General features: G+C 48.1%; 1 protein-coding gene across 4 annotated transcripts in view; it reads left to right on the top strand.

The window, feature by feature from the left end:
- The window catches only part of TLK2 (tousled like kinase 2), a 449799-nt gene that overhangs the window by 6534 nt on the left and 422597 nt on the right, over positions 1–20668 (top strand). The window lies entirely within an intron of this gene.

The following is a 20668-nucleotide window of genomic DNA, read 5'->3' as shown; positions in this document are numbered from 1 at the left end:
ACGTCTGTGGTATTGTGCTCCGTGGATCGCAGATGAGAGTCCACGGAAAAATAGTAAAGCATGAACAGGAGGTACAAAATCTATGATTTTGGTTAAATTGTCTGACAAAAAGACAGCACAAAAACCGGTAAGAAATTGCGTTAGAGATCAGATAGATAATACATTAATTGTCTGTGTCACCAGAGAAATCAGCCCTGAACAGTAAGCGCTGGTATTAGCACATAGGGGGAAAGAATTGAATGCTGGTGACCATTAATTCTTGAATTTAAGTAGCCCTATTGGGACGTACTTATCAAATAATCCTTTATGACCACTCCTCGGTCCCATCAATACAGATATTCTGTACTGGTCAGGGGAAATGGGGGTAAGACGATCAAATGTCTACAAACATTCCAATCACACATTGTGATTAAACAGACCAGAACATTTTAAATCTTTAATTATTATATCCTTATTTCATATGGATCAGTTATATGGGTAGTGTTCCCTCTAGGCTGTTTTAGCAGGGCGCCGCGCCCTGCCCGTTTTTTAACAGGCAAAACCCGCCCTGCCCTTTTGCGGCGCCCTGCTATAACAGCTGCCCGCTCCCTGCCCTCCCGGCGTGTATAGATGCCGTGCGCATGCGCGCGGCATCCATTTACGCATTGGGAGAGGGCTGGGGGAAGCCCAGCACCGACGGAGGTGCTGGGCACGCCCCCAACAGTGACGTCGCCGGCCACAGACGCTCTCTATAGTAGCGTCTGTGGGCCGCACCGCCCCCTAAAATGACGGAGGCGTGACCACGCCCCCTAATTTGCGTGGCCACGCCCCCATTTCGGACGCGCGCGCGGCTTCGCCGCGCGCACACGTGTGCCCCCGCTGAGCCCGGCGCCCTGCCCCATTTCACTCCTAGAGTGAACACTATATGGGTAATCTCGTTTTAAACGTCAACATTAAAAATTATGTTTTAAGTATTTCTTTTCATATGTCATAGGAATTTTCCTTCCTTTCTAAAGAGTGCGCCCACACAAGAGCCTTCTTTCTCTCCCTTTTTTCAGTTATTCCTGATAAGGTGTCAGAGGAGAGTGAGGAATCTTATTTAAAGAAGTGACTTTTCCTGTGTCAAAGGAATTTAATACCCTGTTTGAAGAACCATGGGTTAATCCTGATAAGTTTTAGATCCCTAAAAGGTTGCTCTCATTTTTTTCCTTTTCCTCTGGAGGATAGGAAAAAATGGGAAAATCCACCGATAGTGGATGCATCAGGCTATAGGCTGTCACGTAAAATTGTATTGCCTGTTCCTGGTGCAGCCTCCCTAAAATACACGGCTGATCGTAAAATTGAGACTACACTCAAATCATTGTACACAGCTGCTGGGGTGGCCCAGAGACCCACTCTTGCATGTGCGTGGATCACTCAAGCCATTGCGAAATGGTCAGGTAACCTAATTGAGGGGTTAGATTCCTTATCTAGGGGGGGATGATGTCTTACTCCTGCAGCATATACAGGACTCTGCGAACTTTATGGTGGAAGCCATAAAGGAAATAGACGTTCTTAACGCATGCACCACCGCTATGGCAGTGTCGGCATGCAGGGGCTTTTGGCTACGCCAGTGGACTGCTGATGCGGACTCCAAGAAAGGCGTGGAAGGCCTACCATTCACAGGAGAGGCCTTGTTTGGAGATGAATTAGACAAATGGATCTCTACAGCTACTGCGGGTAAGTCTACGTATCTTCCTTCCGCAGCCCCCCCCAACCAAGAAGACTTAATTAGCTTCTACGTTACAGTCCTTTCGGACGGCCAAGTTCAAGGGCAAATCCAGAGGTGCTTTTACGTCCGAGGTAAACCACGCAAACCAGCAACTGCAGGTGCTTAGGAACAGAGCTTAGGTTCTGCTTCCTCAAAGACTTTAGCATGACGGTGGCTGTCAGATGGGAGCCCGACTACAACTCTTCAGTCAGATCTGGTCAAATTCGTGCCAGGATCCCTGGGTCATAGATCTTATTTCTCTTACGTCCTAGAGGATGCTGGGGACTCCGTAAGGACCATGGGGTATAGACGGGCTCCGCAGGAGACATGGGCACCTAAAAGAACTTTCTAGTATGGTGTGCACTGGCTCCTCCCTCTATGCCCCTCCTCCAGACCTCAGTTAGATCTTGTGCCCAGAGGAGATAGGGTGCATTACAGGGAGCTCTCCTGAGTTTTCTGTAAAAATAATTTTGGTAGGTTTTTAATTTTCAGGGAGCTCTGCTGGCAACTGACTCCCTGCATCGTGGGACTGAGGGGAGAGAAGCAGACCCACTTCTTAAGAGTTAAGGGCTCTGCTTCTTAGGCTACTGGACACCATTAGCTCCAGAGGGAGTTGGAACACAGGTCTCACCCTGGGGTTCGTACCGGAGCTACGCCGCCATCCTCCTCACAGATGCTGGAAAAAAGAAGCCGGGTGAGTATGTCAGACATAAGAAGACATCAGGCGGCAGAAGACTTCAGATCTTCATGAGGTAAGCGTGCAGCAGGAAGCTGCGCGCCATTGCTCCCACACTTACACACACACGGCACTGATGGGTGCAGGGGGGGGGCGGGCGCCCTGGGCAGCAATAAACCTCGTTTTAGGCAAAAAAGTATGTAGTTAGGCTGCGGAGGCAGTAAACTACGGATCCCTGCCATTTGGTTTCAAATTCACGAGCGGGATTGAAGCATGCCGCGCGAGGGGGGCGGAGCTTGATACCTTAGCACTAACCAGCGCCATTTTCTCCACAGAGGCTGCAGAGAACGCTGGCTCCCCGGACTCTCCCCTGCTGAGCATCAGAGGGCTGAAAAAAAGGGGGGGGCACATAATTAAGGCGCAGTGAGTGGGGAAATCTATATACATTTTTATATATATATATATATATATATATATATATATATATATATATATATATATATATGCGCGCTATCTGGGTTTTCTTTTCCCTGGGTCAGTTGGCGCTGGTGTGTGCTGGCATACTCTCTCTTTGTCTCTCCAAAGGGCCTTCTTTAGGGAATTGTCCCCTTTATAGTTATATCCCAGTGTGTGTGGGGTGTCGGTACGTGTGTCGGCATGTCTGAAACGGAAGGCTTATCCAAAGAGGAGGTGGAACAGATGAGTGGTGTGTCTCAGTCGGCGGTGCTGACTCAGGATTGGATGGATATGTGGCATATGTTAAATGCTAGTGTAGCTTCACTGCATAAAAGACTGGACAAAGCAGAGTCCAGTGCGTCGGCAGGTAATCAATCTACGGATTATACCGACTCACAGGACCCGTCGGGGTCTCAGAAACGTCCCTTCTCACAAATAAGGGACACAGATACCGACACGGACTCTGATTCCAGTGTCGACTATGATGAAGCAAGATTGCACCCCAGGGTGACAAAAAGTATTCAGTGCATGATTATTGCAATAAAAGATGTGTTACATATCACTGATGAGCCCTCTGTGCCCGACACGAGAAATCACATGTTTAAGGGAAAGAAACAAGTTATAAACTTTCCTCCTTCCCATGAAATTAATGAGTTATGTGAAAAAGCATGGGAAACTGCAGATTCCTAAAAGGGTTCTTATGGCGTACCCTTTCCCTACACAGGACAGGTTACGTTGGGAATCCTCTCCCACAGTGGACACGCCTTTCCAAGAAGGTGGCGCTACCGTCCTCTGACTCAGCGGCCCTCAAGGATCCTGCGGACCGCAGGCAAGAGACTACACTAAAGTCTATCTACACTCATACTGGTACTTTGCTTAGACCGGCAATTGCGTCGGCATGGGTATGTAGTGCAGTAGCAGCTTGGACGGATACACTGTCAGCTGACCTTAATACCCTAGATAGGGATACAATTTTGTTAACATTAGCTCATATTAAGGACGCAGTCTTATATATGAGGGACGCTCAAAGAGACATTGGTTTACTGGGTTCAAGAGCCAATGCTATGGCTATTTCGACAAGAAGAGCCTTATTGCTCCGCCAATGGATGGTGGATGCAGACTCAAAAAGGCATATGGAGGTTTTACCTTACAAAGGTGATGTATTGTTTGGGGACGGCCTCGCGGACCTGATCTCTACAGCTACCGCGGGTAAGTCGACCTTTTTACCTTTTGTTCCCCAACAGCAAAAGAAACCCCCACAATATCAGATGCAGTCCTTTTCGGTCGCATAGATCCAGAAGAGGTCGGGGCTCCTCTTTCCTCGCCAGAGGTAAGGGTAGAGGCAAGAGGACACCTGCTGCGGTTTCCAAGAGCAGAAGTCCTCCCCGGATTCCGCTAAGTCTACCGCATGACGCTGGGGCTCCCCTGCGGGAGTCCGCACAGGTGGGGACACGCCTTCGACTATTCAGCCAAGTCTGGGTTCAGTCAGACGTGGACCCTTGGGTGATAGAAATAGTCTCCCAGGGCTACAAGCTGGAATTCGAAGAGGTGCCTCCACGCCGATTTTTCAAGTCTGCCTTACCAGCTTCTACCCCAGAGCGGGAAGCAGTGCTAGCTGCAATTCAAATGCTGTGTCAACAGCGAGTGATTATCAGGGTTCCCCTGAGCCAACAGGGAAAAGGGTATTATTCAACCCTATTTGTGGTTCCGAAGCCGGATGGTTCGGTAAGGCCCATTTTAAACCTAAAATCCCTGAACCTGTACCTGAAAAGATTCAAATTCAAGATGGAATCGCTCCGAGCGGTGAGAGCCTGCCTGGAAGGGGGGGATTTTATGGTGTCACTGGACATAAAGGATGCTTACCTTCATGTCCCCATATATCCCTCTCATCAGGAGTACCTGAGATTCGCGGTACAGGATTGTCATTATCAGTTTCAGACGTTGCCGTTTGGGCTGTCCACGACCCCGAGGATTTTCACCAAGATAATGTCGGAAATGATGGTGATCCTGCGCAAGCGAGGAGTCACAATTATCCCATACTTGGACGATCTCCTGATAAAAGCGAGATCAAGAGAGCAATTACTGGAGAACGTGTCACTCTCTGAGAGTGCTTCAACAACGTGGGTGGATTCTCAATCTACCAAAGTCACAGTTGGTTCCGACAACTCGACTACCGTTCCTAGGCATGATACTGGACACGGAACAAAAGAAAGTTTTCCTCCCGTTGGAAAAAGTCCAGGACCTCCAGAACATGGTCCGAGAACTACTAAAGCCGAAAAGAGTGTCAGCTATCAATGCACTCGGGTTCTGGGGAAAATGGTGGCAACTTACGAGGCCATTCCCTTCGGCAGGTCCCATGCAAGGACGTTTCAATGGGATCTTCTGGACAAATGGTCTGGGTCCCATCTACAATTACATAAAAAAATAACACTGTCCCCCAGGGCCAGGGTGTCTCTTCTATGGTGGCTACAAAGTGCTCACCTTCTAGAGGGTCGCAGGTTCGGCATTCAGGACTGGATCCTGGTAACAACGGACGCGAGCCTCCGAGGATGGGGAGCAGTCACCCAAGGAAAAAATTTTCAGGGACTATGGTCAGACCAAGAGTCCTGTCTACACATCAACGTGTTGGAGCTAAGGGCCATATACAACGGCCTTCGACAAGCGGAGAATCTTCTTCGCAACCTACCGGTTCTGATTCAATCAGACAATGTCACAGCAGTAGCTCATGTGAACCGCCAAGGCGGGACAAGAAGCAGAGTCGCGATGGCGGAAGCCACCAGGATTCTTCGCTGGGCAGAAAAACACGTAAGCGCTCTGTCAGCTGTCTTCATTCCGAGAGTGGACAGCTGGGAAGCAGACTTCCTCAGCAGACACGATCTCCATCCAGGAGAGTGGGGACTTCATCAAGAAGTCTTTGCAGAGATATCTGGTCTCTGGGGAGTTCCTCAAATAGACATGATGGCGTTACGCCTCAACAAGAAGCTTTGGAGGTATTGTGCCAGGTCCCGGGACCCTCAGGCAATAGCAGTAGACGCTCTGGTAACGCCATGGGTGTTCCAGTCGGTCTATGTGTTTCTTCCGCTTCCTCTCATCACAAAAGTGTTGAGGATCATAAGACGAAAAAGAGTACAGACAATGCTCATTGTTCCAGACTGGCCTCGAAGGGCCTGGTACTCAGATCTTCAGGAGATGCTCACAGAAGATCCTTGGCCTCTTCCTCAAAGAGAGGACCTGTTACAGCAGGGGCCCTGTCTGTTCCAAGACTTACCGCGGTTACGTTTGACGGCATGGCGGTTGAACGCCGGATCCTAGCGGAGAAGGGTGTTCCGGAGGAGGTCATACCTACTCTAATAAAGGCTAGGAAGGCGGTGACGTCAGAACATTATCACCGTATCTGGCGGAAATATGTCTCTTGGTGTGAAACCAAGAATGCTCCTACAGAAGATTTCCATCTGGGTAGTTTTCTCCACTTCTTACAGACAGGAGTGGATATGGGCCTAAAGTTAGGCTCTGTTAAAGTACAGATTTCGGCTTTGTCAATATTCTTTCAGAAGGAATTGGCTTTTCTTCCAGAAGTCCAGACTTTTGTAAAAGGAGTACTGCACATCCAGCCTCCTTTTGTGCCCCCAGTGGCACCATGGGACCTGAACGTGGTGTTGCAGTTCCTTAAATCACACTGGTTTGAACCCTTTAAAACGGTGGAGTTATAATTTCTCACCTGGAAGGTGGTCATGTTAGCCTTGGCATCTGCGAGGCGTGTGTCAGAATTGGCGTCCTTGTCTTACAAGAGCCCTTACTTGATTTTTCATGTGGATACAGCGGAATTGGGGACTCGTCCTCAATTTTTACCCAAGGTGGTGTCTTCATTTCATATGAACCAACCTATAGTGGTGCCTGTGGCTACGAGTAACTTGGAGGATTCCATGTCCCTGGATGTAGTCAGGGCCTTAAAAATATATGTAGCCAGGACGGCTAGAATTAGGAAAACAGATGCATTGTTTGTCCTGTATGCTGCCAACAAGATTGGCGCGCCTGCTTCGAAGCAGACTATTGCTCGCTGGATCTGTAACACGATTCAGCAGGCTTATGTTACGGCTGGATTGCCGTTACCGCATTCAGTAAAGGCCCATTCCACTAGGAAGGTGGGCTCTTCTTGGGCGGCTGCCCGGGGCGTCTCGGCATTACAGCTTTGCAGAGCAGCAACTTGGTCGGGGTCAAACACCTTTGCTAAATTCTACAAGTTTGATACCCTGGCTGATGAGGACCTAGCAGTTGCTCAGTCGATACTGCAGAGTCATCCGCACTCTCCCGCCCGATTGGGAGCTTTGGTATAAACCCCATGGTCCTTACGGAGTCCGCAGCATCCTCTAGGACGTAAGAGAAAATAAGATTTTAAACCTACCGGTACATTTTTTTTTTTCTCCTAGTCCGTAGAGGATGCTGGGCGCCCGTCCCAGTGCGGAAAATCTGCAAGACTTGTATATAGTTATTGCTTACATAAGGGTTATGTTACAGTTAGAATCGGTCTTGGACCGATACTGTTGTTTTGATCATACTGTTAACTGGTTAGGTGTATTCCAGGTTATATGGTATGATTGGTGTGGGCTGGTATGAATCTTGCCCTTAGATTAACAAAATCCTTTCCTCGTATTGTCCATCTCCTCTGGGCACAGTTCTCTAACTGAGGTCTGGAGGAGGGGCATAGAGGGAGGAGCCAGTGCACACCATACTAGAAAGTTCTTTTAGGTGCCCATGTCTCCTGCGGAGCCCGTCTATACCCCATGGTCCTTACGGAGTCCCCAGCATCCTCTACGGACTAGGAGAAAAAGATTTACCGGTAGGTTTAAAATCTTATTTTCCCAGGGCTACAGACTCCCACCTCACAGATTCTTCAAATCCGGCTTGCCAGTTTCACAAGAGACAAGTATAACTTTACAGCATGCCATCCAAAAACTGGTACAGACTCGGGTCATTGTTTCAGTTCCACCTCATCTACTAAACAAGGGGTACTATTCCAACATGTTCGTAGTACCGAAACCGGACGGTTCGGTAAGACCGATTCTGAACCTCAAGTCTTTGAACCCGTACTTATGAGTGTTCAAATTCAAGATGGAGTCTCTGAGAGCAGTGATCTCAGGTCTGGAGGAGGGGGAATTCCTAGTGTGTCTGGATATCAAGGATGCGTACCTTCATATTCCGATCTGGCCGCCTCATCAGGCTTATCTACGGTTTGCACTGCAGGACTGTCACTACCAGTTCCAAGCCCTGCCATTTGATCTCTCCACGGCACCGAGGGTATTCACCAAAGTGATGGTGATGGCAGAGATGATGTTTCTCCTACGCAAACAGGGAGTGAACATAATTCTGTACCTGGGCGATCTTCTGATTAAAGCACCTTCTAGGGAGGGGTTGCTGGACAGCATTGCTCTCTCAACCAAACTCCTCCAGGATCGCGGGTGGATTCTGAACCTTCCGAAATCTCACCTAGAGCCAACACTGAGGCTCCCATTCCTGAGAATGATACTGGACACGGAGTCACAAAAGATGTTCCTTCTGTTGGAAAAAGCATTGTTAATCCAGTCGTGGTTCGGGATGTCCTGAAGCCAACCCGGGTGTCGGTGCATCTGTGGATTCGCCTTCTGCGGAAAATGGTGGCCTCTTACGAGGTACTTGAATACGGAAGGTTTCACGTAAGACCCTTCCAGCTCGATCTGTTGGACAAGTGGTCCGGATCGCATCTTCACATGCACCAGAGGATCCGTCTGTCGCCAAAGGCCAGGATCTCCCCTCTGTGGTGGCTACAGGCTTGTCACCTCGTCACAGGATGGCGGTTCGGAATTCAGAACTGGATTCTGTTAAACATAGACGCAAGCCTCAGAGGTTGGGGAGCAGTCACTCATGGTGTGCAGTTTCAGGGAAGATGGTCAAGTCCGGAAGTCATCCTTCCAATCAACATTCTGGAACTCAGGGCCATATACAATGACCTTCTGCAGGCCTCACAACTTCTTCAAGATCGGGCAATTTAGGTCCAGTCGGACAATGTGACGGCAGTAACGTACATAAACCGACAGGGCGGAACGAAAAGCAGAGCAGTAATGTCAGCGGTGTCAAGAATTCTCCTCTGGGCAGAAAGAAACGCTGTGGCGTTGTCAGCGGTCTTCATTCCGGGAGTAGACAACTGGGAAGCAGACTTTCTCAGCAAACATGACCTGCACCCGGGGGAGTGGGGCCTTCACCCGGAAGTGTTCAGGTGCTTGACAAGTCGATGGGGATATCCACAGATCGACATGATGGCCTCTCGTCTCAACAAGAAGCTCAGGTGGTATTGTTCCAGGTCGAGAGACCCACAGGCCGTGGCGATGGACGCCTTACAACTCCATGGGTCTATCAGATGGTGTACGTGTCTCCTCCACTTCCTCTGATCCCAAGAATTCTAAAATGAATAAAAAGGGAAAAGGTTCAAGCAATACTCATTGTTTCGGGCGGGCAAAGAAGGACCTGGTACGCGGACCTTCTGGGGATGCTCCTCGAAGATCCGTGGCCTCTACCTGTTCGTGAGGATCTTCTGAAACAGGACCCATTCGTCTATCAGGACTTACCGCAGCTACGTTTGACTGCATGAAAGTTGAACGGCTGATTCTAGCCAGGAGAGGGATTCCTAACAAGGTTATCCCGACCTATGATCCAATCCAGGAAGGTGGTAATGCCTAAGCATTACCATCGTATTTGGAAAGAATTGTCTAGTGCGAGAGTAGAAATTATTATGCAGTGGAATTTCATCTGGGACGTTTCCTGCTTTTTCTGCAAGCAGGCGTGGATATGGGCCTGCGTCTGGGCTTCATAAAAGTCCAGATTTCGGACTCTTCCATTTTCTTTCAGAAACAATTGGCTTCAGTCCCTGATGTCCAGACGTTCTTGAAAGGTGTTCTGCACATCCACCCTCCCTTTGTGCCTCCCACAGCACCTTGGGATCTTAATGTGGTACTGCAGTTCCTCCAATCGGACTGGTTTGAACTGTTACAGGAGGTGGACGTAAAATATCTTGCGTGGAAGACAGTCACACTGTTGGCCTTGGCTTCAGCAAGACGTGTGTCGGAGCTGGGGGTTTGTCTCCCAAAAGTCCCTATTTCATTTTCCATGAGGACAGAGCTGAACTCAGAACTCGTCAGCAATTTCTTCCTAAAGTGGTGTCCGCATTTCACATCAACCAACCTATTGTGGTTCCGGTTGTCACCGACACCTCTACTTCAAAGTCTTTGGATGTTGTGAGGGCTTTGAAGGTGTATGTGAAAAGAACAGCTCGTCACAAAGTCGGACTCGCTGTTTGTTCTTTATGATCCCAATAAGATTGGATGTCCTGCTTCAAAGCAGACAATTGTACGCTGGATCAGACTTACTATCCAGCATGCTTATTCCACGTCAAGTTTGCCATGTCCAAAATCTGTACAGGCCCACTCTACTAGGTCGGTGGGTTCTTCCTGGGTACTGCCCGGGGTGTCTCGGCTTTATAGCTCTGCCGAACAGCTACTTGGTCAGGTTCGAACACGTTTGCTAAGTTCTACAAGTTCGATACTTTGTCCTCTGAGGACCTTCAGTTTGGTCAATCAGTTCTGCAGGAACCTCGGCACTCTCCCACCCGGTTTGGGAGCTTTTGTACATCCCCATGGTACTAAATGAACCCCAGTATCCTCTGGGACGTAAGAGAAAATAGGATTTTAATTACCTACCGTTAAATCCTTTTCTTGTTGTCTGTAGAGGATACTGGGCGTCTTCCCAGTGCTTTGTTCTGCCTGCACTATTACTTGGTTAAGTGTTCTGGTTGGTTCAGCTGTTGCTGTTCCTGCTTCAAGTTTGGTTAGCTTGGCTTTCCTCTTGTTGTGTGTGCTGGTTCGCAATCTCACCACTATCCTTATCTTTCCTTCTCTCAAAGTATGTCCGTCTCCTCAGGAACAGTTTCCTAGACTGAGTCTGGTAGGAGGGTCATAGAGGGAGGAGCCAGCCGACACTTTCAAATTCATAAAGTGCCCATGGCTCCTAGTGGACCCATCTATACCCTATGGTACTAAATGGACCCCAGTATCCTCTACGGACTACGAGAAAAGGTTTTACCGGAAGGTAATTAAAATCCTGTTTTCTGCACATTGCTTTTCTTATACCCCTTTTCCACTAGCTTTAAAAACACAGGTAAATGCGCAAATTCCCGGATCAAGTGATCCGGGTATCTTGCCGGGTTGAACACGTGTTCAACCCGGTAAGCTGTGTAGTGTGAACGGAAGCCGTGTCGATGCGACACGGCTCCCGTTCACAGTGTATGGAAGGGTGGCGCTGGGAGATCATGTGATCTCCCAGCGCCGCCCTGCCGCGTCACTAGCAGCGTCACCAACCCGCAATATGCCGGGTTGGTGAGCGCTGTGGGAAAGGGGGCTGTAGCACGGGTCGCAGCCGTGTCAGGCTCCCGGCTGCGACCCATGCTACAGGTGGAAAAGGGGTATTAGTCAGAGACTTGTAGCATGCAACAGAGTGAACAGAAGAACGACCACTTTGGCTAGTCATGGGAAGAGAAGCTTGCTTTTACAGCAATTAATAACAGTAATGGAAGTACAAAGGAGCAGCCTTGTCAAGCTAAAAATATTACAAAATGTTTTTCTAAACTTGCAATTTAAATATTATTGCACATATAATTTATTTCTTCGTAATTATGTTTTGTTGTAATCCAGTGGGATTATATGAAAAATGGTTGAAAACATTTTGTCTACCACTTGTTTAAGAGTGTGAAAGACATTCTGGCACTAGCACAACTCGGTGTCTTGTAAGTGGATTTATGGTTGGAACAGTTATAATAGAAGTGATTGAGGTGGTGGTGTATCTTGGCTATAAAAGGTTGTTTCAGGCATGGGAGTATCAAATTATGATAAAAAAAAAAAAAAAGAAGAAACTGCAGTACATGTAATTGTTACACTAGATCCTCTATGAAAGGATGTAGCAAGTAAATGGTTAGAGATAAGATGGGGATCATAGGCCTAATGCTGAGAAGGCGCATGCATATGCGCCTATTCAATTTAGGAGTTTCTGCCACTTGCCCCTGCTTGCGTATAGAGGCAAACTCAGACGAAGTACAATTGTGAACAGAAAGCACATTGGCATAGATGCTTATGCAGCTGCCAAAGCTGTATTTTACGCTGCTCTGGTACAGGTGCAAATACCAAATGATAGCAATGACCACCAGCGCTAACGAGCAGCTTGTGATAGGCTGTTTGCACATGGTCTACATTGATTTGTAGTTATTTGTCGGGTATAAGTGCATTTTTAAGCAAAACTTTATTTTTTTTATACAAGTGCTGTTTTAGTGAGGTTTTATTGATGCCTAATATTGGATGTGTTTGCAGATAAAATGGTTAAACCCATTAGGCTAGAATCAAATGTTTTTACCGCCGGCAGAGACTAGATGGCGTAGAACAAAGATATTCTAATGTAGCTCCGTTCGGGCGCAATCGGCCGGCCGGCAGCCGTCTATATTTCAACTTACACCCGCCGGTGGTGGCGAGCTAAACTGTGTGAAAAGTGATCTGTTTGGGTGCCATGCCCATTAGTTTATCTGCTTTACACGGCTAAACCCGGCACTAATGGGCGCGATAGGGGATATCAATTGTATATCGCCCTTGCGATTTCCTTTCACTTTAGACAGGAGATCGGGGGTGATGATATTTGAATTCCCCCCCCCCCCCCCCCTCCACATTGTTACAACTGGGATGTAAGTGTATGACTTATTTTTGGCCTAAAAGGGAGCATTTTGATTGATTTGGGCGCCCGTAACTCCTGTCTAAAATGGAGGAAGCTATTGTTTGCATAACCAGTCCTGTGCTGGTTGTAACGGGCACATTCTCACACCCAAGATACGCGCTATTGTCCCGTGTTAAGTGCTGGGTGTGCTGCAGTCACAGCCGCACTGGCAAAGCTGCTTAACACGGCTAATCCCATGCTTTAGGATCTGAGGAGGGGCGGTCATGGGTTTTAAGGGGGCAATTCAGTTGGTATAGATGGAAGCTACAATACACACAAACAATTGAATTGCCCCCAGTTACACTTGCCGCAGTTGTCGACTAGCACTGATACTAAAATAGTTGCTACTTTGTATATGGATGCAATTGCTACTTTTGTAATGGATGCACCTCCAGGATGCTGGAAGAAGTGTCACCCAATTAAATTGCGCCGTTTTGCACCCATTAATGGTAGCCATGGGTGAAAACAATTGCATCGCCCCTTATGTCTTATCTTTCTGTGATCTTGTGGTGAAAGTTAAAGAACCTAATGCTACAAGATTTCTTGGCCCGATTTCCATTACGTTGAGCATATTTCCACAATAGCAAAACATTGAGAATGATTTGTTTAATGCGTTGGAGCTTAGCCTCGGAGCTATTCAATTACTTACTGCGACTGACCCTTAGGCCGCACTTATAGTGAAATACTGCGCACAACTCTTGCAGTGTGAGTACAAATCTGCATTAAGTAGGGCTTTCGGGTTGGTCACGCCCGTTATAAAGACTGGGAGCTGCACCTTCACGCAGCTCTCTCCAGGCATTTTCACGTGAAGTTGATGAATAGCTTCGGGGTACTTGTCCCAAGTTCTAAATTCCTGAATATGAATTGAATCGCCCCCTGTGTGACGCATCTTTGTATTTACAAAGAAAGAGTCCTAACCTATGCCCATCTGTTGGAGTCCTTTCCTCATTTGTTGCTATCTTATTTTTATTTAAACATAAGATTTGTCTAGCACATAAAGAAAATAATATGAATCACCTGATGTCTGTAAAGATTCAGTGATAGCAATTTATTGGCAAGGCTGTAATTTGACACTGTAGATTTATTTGTGATTGGTGATAGCTTGAATGTCTTTGTTATATTTACATTATATTGTAGCGAGATTGGCATTCGTTTTATGTTGAAGAGGTGAATCTAATATTCAGGAAACCAAAATCTGATCAGTGTAATATGTTTCTTTTCCCTTTTGGCAGCAGCTGTTCTGGAAGGTGTGTGGAAGTGAGGGAAAATGGAGTATGCTTCTGGTAAAAGACAGCATTTTATAACTAGGGGGAGGGAGGTCAGAGTAGAAAGCTTATGAAGCACTTTTCTAATAGGGAAAGTTAATGCTGCATATGAAATATATGAAATGTGTGTGTTTATATGTTGCTCACTTTACCCAGAAGGAGTCTCTGCATTGATTTACAGCTGAGGGAGGGAAAGAGGTCAGCTATTTAAGGCCTTCGTGTTAGTGGGAGTCTCTGCGAGTCTATACTGGTAGCTGTTATTATTGTACCCGTTCACAGCTCTCCGTTAATTACAGAGGTAGCGCCTCAGATGGGGGTGAATGGTCCATAGAAATCAAATTATAAGACCTTCAAAGTGAAGTGAACTGGGGAATACAATAAAAGCCAAAATAGAAAAACGTATGCATGTAGCTCACCTTTGGCAATAGTCTGGTCTCTACAGAGTAAAAAAAAGTACACTAATGTAGGGACTATGAATTTTAGATAATGAGAATTGTTAATATTTACTATCTACTGTCAAGTAACAGGATTTTGATACTTACCAATAAATTAATTTCTCAGATTTCCATAGGGAACAGTTGGGTATTGACGGGTGGATGACTGGAGCCGTCACTTTATATTTAGAAGTGTCTGGCTCCTCCCCCTCTATGCCCCCCACCCTTCCCCACCCTCTCCAAACCAGTTGGAGAAACTGAGCCAGAGGAGACGGAAAGCACAGAACCTTAAGCTGGGTACACACTGGTAGATGTATCTGCAGATCCATGGGTCTGCAGATATATGTGTAGCCGGATCGGGCAGTGCGTTGTGTATACACGCTGTCCGATCAGTTGTGACTGGCTTCACGAACTGAGCGGGCAGTTACATGCGCCCACCCAGTTCAGCCGTCAATCACTGCCAGCTGCTGCAGCATGTGTATGGGCTGTCGGCTAACTGCTTGTACACACAACGATGTACCAATATATACCAATATATCTGTAGATATATTGGTCATAGTGTGTGCTGCAGGGCTGACGCGATATGTCTGTGAACAACGGCGTAAAGACATATCGTTTGTACACACTGGCCGACGGGCCATATATATATCGGCCAGTGTGTACACAGCATTAGAAAAGGAGGTCAAGAACAGAGCATATAAGAGAAAAAACAGTAATAAACTGAAAACAATTTGCAACAACAGATGGTAGGAAATAGCACAGGTTCGGCATCCAGTTTCCCCCTTTGAAATTGGAGAAATGGATTTATTGGTAAGTACCAAAATCCTGTTTTCTCTGACGTCCTAAGTGGATGCTGGGACTCCGTAAGGACCATGGGGATTAGCGGCTCCGCAGGAGACTGGGCACAACTAAAGAAAGCTTTAGGACTACCTGGTGTGCACTGGCTCCTCCCACTAAGACCCTCCTCCAGACCTCAGTTAGATTCTTGTGCCCGGCTGAGCTGGATGCACACTAGGGGCTCTCCTGAGCTCCTAGAAAGAAAGTATATTTTAGGTTTTTTATTTTACAGTGAGATCTGCTGGCAACAGACTCACTGCAGCGAGGGACTAAGGGGAGAAGAAGCGAACCTACCTAACTGGTGGTAGCTTAGGCTTCTTAGGCTACTGGACACCATTAGCTCCAGAGGGATCGACCGCATGGAACCGGCCATTGATGTTCGGTCCCGGAGCCGCGCCGCCGGCCCCCTTACAGAGCCAGAAGCAAGAAGTGTTACAGAAAATCGGCGGCAGAAGACTTCAGTCTTCACCAAGGTAGCGCACAGCACTGCAGCTGTGCGCCATTGCTCCTCATGCACACCTCACACTCCGGTCACTGATGGGTGCAGGGCGCTGGGGGGGGGCGCCCTGAGCAGCAATATAAACACCTTGCCTGGCAAAATCATCACAATATATAGCCCCAGAGGCTATATATGTGATAAATACCCCTGCCAGAATCCATAAAAAAGCGGGAGAAAAGTCCGCGAAAAAGGGGCAGAGCTATCTCCCTCAGCACACTGGCGCCATTTTCTCTTCACAGTGCAGCTGGAAGACAGCTCCCCAGGCTCTCCCCTGTAGTTTTCAGGCTCAAAGGGTTAAAAAGAGAGGGGGGGCACTAAATTTAGGCGCAATATTGTTTATACAAGCAGCTATTGGGGGAAAAATCACTCAGTTATAGTGTTAATCCCTGCATTATATTGCGCTCTGGTGTGTGCTGGCATACTCTCTCTCTGTCTCCCCAAAGGACTTTGTGGGGTCCTGTCCTCAGTCAGAGCATTCCCTGTGTGTGTGTGCTGTGTGTCGGTATGGCTGTGTCGACATGTGGGATGAGGAAGGTTACGTGGAGGTGGAGCAGAGGCCGATAAATGGGATGTCGCCCCCTGTGGGGCCGACACCAGAGTGGATGGATAGGTGGAAGGTATTAACCGACAATGTCAACTCCTTACATAGAAGGCTGGATGACATAAAACAGCTGTGGGACAGCCGGCTTCTCAGCCCGCGCCTGCCCAGGCGTCTCAAAGGCCATCAGGGGCTCAAAAAAGCGCCCGTTACCTCAGATGGCAGACACAGATGTCGACACGGAGTCTGACTCCAGTGTCGACGAGGTTGAGACATATACACAATCCACTAGGAACATCCGTTACATGATCTCGGCAATGAAAAATGTGTTACGCATTTCTGACATGAACCCAAGTACCACATAAAAGGGGTTTTATTTTTGGGGAGAGAAAGCAGCCAGTGTTTTGTTCCCCCATCAGATGAATGAATGAAGTGTGTAAAGTAGCGTGGGTTCCCCCGATAAGAAACTGGTAATTTCTAAAAAGTTACTGATGGCGTACCCTTTCCCGCCAGAGGATAGGTCACGTTGGGAGATATCCCTTAGGGTGGATAAGGCGCTCACACGTTTGTCAAAAAAGGTGGCACTGCCGTCTTAGGATACGGCCACCTTGAAGGAGCCTGCTGATAAAAAGCAGGAGGCTATCCTGAAGTCTGTATATACACACTCAGGTTATATACTGAAACCTGCAATTGCCTCAGTATAAATAGTGCTGCTGCAGCGTGGTCTGATACCCAGTCAGATAATAATACTCTAAGACAGGGATAATAGTTTGCTAACATAGAGCATATTAAAGACGTCGTCTTAGATATAAAGGATGCACAGAGGGATATTTGCCGGCTGGCATCCAGAATTACTGCAATGTCCATTCTGCCAGGAGGGTATTAGAAACCCGGCAGTGGACAGGTGATGCTGCCTATAAAAGGCACATGGAGATTCTGCCTTATAAGGGTGAGGAATTGTTTGGGGATGGTCTCTGGGACCTCGTATCCACAGCAACAGCTGGGAAGAAATTTTTTTACCTCAGGTTTCCTCACAGCCTAAGAAAGCACTGTATTTTCAGGTACAGTCCTTTCGGCTTCAGAAAAGCAAGCGGGTCAAAGGCGCTTCCTTTCTGCACAGAGACAAGGGAAGAAGGAAAAAGCTGCACCAGCAGCCAGTTCCCAGGATCAAAAATCTTCCCCCGCTTCCTCTGAGTCCACCGCATGACGTTGGGGCTCCACAGGTGGAGACAGGTGCGGTAGGGGCGCATCTCGGGAACTTCAGGGACCAGTGGGCTTGCCCACAGGTGGATCCCTAGGTTCTGCAAATAGTATCACAGGGATACAGGCTGGAGTTCGAGGCGACTCCCCCTCGCCGTTACCTCACATCAGCCTTGGCTGCTGCCCTCGGAGAAAGGTAATACTGGCGGCAATTGACAAGCTGTACTTCCAGCAGGTGAAATCAAGGTACCCCTCCTTCAACAAGGCCGGGGTTACTATTCCAAAATGTTGTGGTACCGAAACCAGACTGTTCGGTGAGACCCATTCTAAAATTGAAAGCCTTGAACACTTATATACGAAGGTTCAAGTTCAAAATGGAATCGCTCAGGGCGATTATTGCAAGCCTGGAGAATTTCATGGTATCACTGGACATCAAGGATGCTTACCTGCATGTCCCTATTTACCCTCTTCACCAGGAGTACCTCAAAATTGTGGTACAGGATTGTCATTACCAATTCCAGACGTTGCCGTTGGTCTGTCCCCGGCACCGAGGTATTTACCAAGGTAATGGCCGAAATAATTATCCCGTACTTGGACGATCTCCTTATAAAGGCGAGGTCCAGGGAGCAGTTGTTCGTCGGAGTAGCACTATCTCGGGAAGTGCTACAACAGCACGGCTGGATTCTGAATATTCCAAAGTCGCAGCTGGTTCCTACGACGCGTCTACTGTTCCTGGGTATGGTTCTGGACACAGAACAGGATAAAAAGGGTTTCTCCCGGAGGAGAAGTCCAAGGAGTTGTCGTCTCTAGACAGAGACCTCCTAATACGTATACAGGTGTCGGTGCATCAATGCACGCGAGCCCTGGGAAGAATGGTAGCTTCTTACGAAGAAATTCCATTCGCCAGGTCCCATGCAAGGATTTTCCAGTGGGATCTGTTGGACAAGTGGTCCGGGTCGCATCTTCAGATGCATCGGCGGATAACCCTGTCTCCAAGGGCCAGGGTGTCGCTGTTGTGGTGGCTGCAGAGTGCTCATCTTCTAGGGGGCCGCAGATTCGGCATACAGGACTGGGTCCTGGTGACCACGGATGCCAGCCTTCGAGGCTGGGGGGCAGTCACACAGGGAAGAAACTTCCAAGGCTATGGAAAAGTCAGGAGACTTCCCTACACATAAATATTCTGGAACTAAGGGCCATTTACAATGCCCTAAGTCAGGCTAGACCCTGCTTCAACACCGGCCGGTGCTGATCCAGTCGGACAACATCACGGCGGTCGCTCATGTAAACCGACAGGGCGCCACAAGGATTCTCCGATGGGCGGAAAATCATGTGTTAGCACTGTCAGCAGTGTTCATTCCCGGAGTGGACAACTGAGAAGCAGACTTTCTCAGAAGACACGACCTCCACCCGGGAGAGTGGGGACTTCATCCAGAAGTTTTCCAAATTATTGTACACCGTTGGGAAAGGCCACAGGTGGACATGATGGCGTCCCGCCTCAACAAAAAGCTACAAAGATATTGCGCCAGGTCAAGGGACCCTCAGGCGATAGCCGTGGGCGCTCTGGTAACACCGTGGGTGTACCAGTCGGTGTATGTGTTCCCTTCTCTGCCTCTCTTACCCAGGGTAATGAGAATAATAAGAAGGAGAGGAGTAAGAACTATACTCATTGTTCCGGGTTGGCCAAGAAGAGCTTGGTAACCAGAACTCCAAGAAATGATCTCAGAGGACCCATGGCCTCTGCCGCTCAGACAGGACCTGCTGCAGCAGGGGGCCTGTCTGTTCCAAGACGTACCGCGGCTGCGTTTGACGGCATGGCGGTTGAACGCCGGATCCTGAAGGAAAAGGGCATTCCGGAGGAAGTTATCCCTACGCTATTTAAAGCTAGGAAAGAAGTGAATGCAAACCATTATCACCGCATATGGTGGAAATATGTTGCGTGCTGTGAGGCCAGGAAGGCCCCAAAGGAGAAATTTCAGCTAGGTCGATTTCTGCACTTCCTACAGTCAGAGGTGACTATGGGCCTAAAATTGGGTTCCATGAAGGTCCAGATTTCGGCTCTATCGATTTTCTTCCAAAATAGAACTGGCTTCACTGCCTGAAGTTCGGACTTTTGTTAAGGGAGTGCTGCATAGTCAGCCCCCGTTTGTGCCTCAAGTGGCAACGTGGGATCTCAACGTGGTGTTGGATTTCCTGAAGTCGCATTGGGTTGAGCCACTTAAATCCGTGGAGCTACAATACCTCACGTGGAAAGTGGTCATGCTGTGGGCCGTGGCGTCGGCCTGGCGTGTATCAGAATTGGCGGCTTTGTCATACAAAAGCCCTTATCTGTATTTTATATGGATAAGGCGGAATTGAGGACTCGTTCCCAATTCCTTCCTAAGGTGGTATCAGTTTTTCATGTGAACCAACCTATTGTGGTGCCTGCGGCTACTTGGGACTTGGAGGATTCCAAGTTACTGGACGTAGTCAGGGCCCTGAAAAGTATGTTTCCAGGACGGCTGGAGTCAGGAAAACTGACTCGCTATTTATCCTGTATGCACCCAACAAGCTGGGTGCTCCTGCTTCTAAGCAGACTATTGCTCGCTGGATCTGTAGCACGATTCAACTTGCACATGCTGCGGTTGGACTGCCGCACCCTAAATCTGTAAAAGCCCATTCCACGAGGAAAGTGGGCTCTTCTTGGGCGGCCGCCCGAGGGGTCTCGGCTTTACAACTTTGCCGAGCTGTTACTTGGTCGGGTTCAAACATTTTTGCAACAGTCTACAAGTTTGATACCCTGGCTGAGGAGGACCTAGAGTTTGCTCATTTGGTGCTGCAGAGTCATCTGCACTCTCCCGCCCGTTTGGGAGCTTTGGTATAATCCCTATGGTCCTTACGGAGTCCCAGCATCCACTTAGGACGTCAGAGAAAATAAGATTTTACTCACCGGTAATTCTATTTCTCGTAGTCCGTAGTGGATGCTGGGCGCCCATCCCAAGTGCGGATTGTCTGCAATACTTGTTTATAGTTATTGCCTAACTAAAGGGTTATTGTTGAGCCATCTGTTGAGAGGCTCAGTTATATTTCATACTGTTAACTGGGTATAGTATCACGAGTTATACGGTGTGATTGGTGTGGCTGGTATGAGTCTTACACGGGATTCAAAATCCTTCCTATTTGTGTCAGCTCTTCCGGGCACAGTATCCTAACTGAGGTCTGGAGGAGGGTCTTAGTGGGAGGAGCCAGTGCACACCAGGTAGTCCTAAAGCTTTCTT

This window comes from Pseudophryne corroboree, chromosome 3 (assembly GCF_028390025.1).
Source record: "Pseudophryne corroboree isolate aPseCor3 chromosome 3, aPseCor3.hap2, whole genome shotgun sequence".
Classification (NCBI taxonomy): domain Eukaryota; kingdom Metazoa; phylum Chordata; class Amphibia; order Anura; family Myobatrachidae; genus Pseudophryne; species Pseudophryne corroboree.
The sequence above is the reverse complement of the archived record's forward strand: the minus strand, read 5'-3'. Positions and strand labels throughout refer to the sequence as shown.